At 40.5% G+C, this 2,533-nt stretch overlaps 1 protein-coding gene across 1 annotated transcript in view; it reads right to left on the minus strand.

Moving 5' to 3' along the window:
• Nucleotides 1-2,533, minus strand: part of LOC112071968 (probable carboxypeptidase X1) — a 32,323-nt gene that overhangs the window by 3,252 nt on the left and 26,538 nt on the right. The window lies entirely within an intron of this gene.

Here is a 2,533-nt window from a genome sequence, read left to right on the forward strand (position 1 = left end):
TTTCTTTTTATCTTGTCTCTCACCACTCCTTGATGCCTCTGTAACCTGTAGAGGAAGAGAAGATCAGAAAAAGAGATGATCGGGACATCGGGGAACATCAGAAACAGAGATGATCGGGGAACATCAGAAACAGAGATGATCGGGGAACATCAGAAACAGAGATGATCGGGGAACATCAGAGATAGTGAGGGAACATGAGAAACAGAGATGATCAGGGAACATGAGAAACAGAGATGATCAGGGAACATCAGAAACAGAGATGATCAGGGAACATCAGAAACAGAGATGATCAGGGAACATCAGAAACAGAGATAGTGAGGGAACATCAGAAACAGAGATAGTGAGGGAACATCAGAGATAGTGAGGGAACATCAGAAACAGAGATAGTGAGGGAACATCAGAAACAGAGATAGTGAGGGAACATCAGAAACAGAGATAGTGAGGGAACATCAGAAACAGAGATGAGATAATCAGGGAATATTCCAAATTGGAGTTTGGTGAAGAGAGAGCTGGGATTATGCGTAGGACAGATTGTCTACAGGTGATCATTTTCTCAGTTGGATTGCCGGTTTTTTTCTAGGTGGTGTTGAATAAAACTTCCTGGATATCGGTATTTATATATTCTTTGCGGTTATGTAATGTAATTTCATGTGAAGAACAGTGACTGGCGTCATGTTCCTGTACAGGACTCTTTTGGTTTCTCTAACCTGTTGAGATTGCCTCTGCCTGTTCTGTTGGACGGAAACTTTGTCTAATGGCGGATTTTATCGCCACGTTTTGTGCACGACGGGCATGTTTCGGAGATAGTTGAGTCTGAACTGTTCTTTGATTGGAGATATCTGCTTTGATAGGTGGGCGGACTGGAAGATTTAGACACTATGGCGATTTAAAGATGCCACAGATCGAAAACAAAATTTTGTCTTTGATATAGGCTTTGAGGCTCCTTTCTAATTAACTCTTTGGTTTGTTGATGTTTGGCTGAGACTTACTGTGTGTTTAGTTAGCGTTTTGGTCCCATTTTGTTTGTTGTTTTTAGTTTTTTGAACTGTTATTAGACTATGATTTACATGTTTTTGTAGGTATTGTGGTCGTCTTGTGTTCCTAATGCTATGTATCTGTTTACCTCTCCCTCCGTCTGTGGCTTTTGGTTTTGAGAGATCGTGGTGTGAAGGAAGAGAGTTTGTCAGTATTACTCAAAGGTTATTTGTTCTCTGTAGAAAAGGATATTATGGGGTAGGTTCAGCATATCTGCACCGTATCTTCAGTCAGAAATATCTTGATTGAATTGTTTAGTTTTTGGCTTGAGATATATGTTGTCGTTTTATCTCTGATATTGTTTTTCGTTTGTGTTGTTGTATCCGGATTTTTTTGTCCGTACATGCAGGTGGTGTAGTTATCAGGTGTTATCATGCACTGGAATTGCGCATATTATAGCTCTTTTCGATCGGGGTTGTAGGTGTTGGGACCTTGTAATAATCGGCATGTGATGTGGTTTTTTTAGTTAGATTTGTGGTTGGTTACTTGGTGTTTTTTTTTTGTTGTGGTTTGTTATGATTTTTGTGTGTGTGTGGTGTGAGCGTTTTTTTGTGTTCACTAGCACAGTCAGCTTCGCCATTGCCTATTGCCGAGTGGAGGAATTTGTATTATGAGTCAAGGAGTCTCGATGGTCTACCATGGAGACAAGTCTATGTCACTGTTACTTCACATGGATTATTTCGAAAGTATACTTGTATTGACGGTTTTTCAACACTGAAAATGGCTCCAATTGGAAGACTTACTTGTAGATACTGTCCTACTGCATATCCAGCTCTCTCTTACCAGCTCTCCAATTTGTAGATATTTCTCCTGACATTTATCTCTGTTTCTGATGATTCTTTCTAGATCATCTCTGTTTGCTGATGTCTCCCTCACTATCTTCTGTTTTTGTGTTCTCCTCATCGTATCTCTGTTCTGAGTTGTTCTCTTCTGTCTCCTTATCTGTTTTTCTGATAGATTCCCTCACTATCTCTGTTTCTGTGCATAGTTTCTCGTTTCTATCTTATCTTGCCATCTTCGGAATTGGTGTTTCTCGCTTCATAGTATTCGTCTGTTCGTGATGGGGTTCTCCGACGTATTTCTGTTTCTGTGATGTCTTCAGGTCCTACTCTCTGTATTCTGATCGATTCTTTCTGTTATGTCTCTGTTTCTGTGTTGTTCTCCGTTTTTGGGTTTCTTCTGGTGTTTCTCTATGTTCTCTGACTGCTATATCTCTGGTGTTTCTCATGTCTCTCGTGCTCAACTATCTTCTGATGTTTCCGTTTTGCCGTATCATTCTCTGCTGATTTTGATTGTTCGAGAGGTCGCGAGTATGTGTGTTTTTTTGATTTACTTGCTCTGACAAATGTGATATACTTTGGTTTCTGTATGTATGCCGCCGGATCATCTCTGGTGGTTTTGCGTGATGTTCCTGGGGCGGTATCGTCTGTTTTCTGATTTGTTTCCTTAGAGTTAAGGAGGCGGGTGCAAGGGCGTGGTGAGAGAAGTGACTAAGATA

The sequence above is a fragment of the Salvelinus sp. IW2-2015 genome, unplaced genomic scaffold, assembly GCF_002910315.2.
Source record: "Salvelinus sp. IW2-2015 unplaced genomic scaffold, ASM291031v2 Un_scaffold1787, whole genome shotgun sequence".
In the NCBI taxonomy this organism is placed as follows: Eukaryota; Metazoa; Chordata; class Actinopteri; order Salmoniformes; family Salmonidae; genus Salvelinus; species Salvelinus sp. IW2-2015.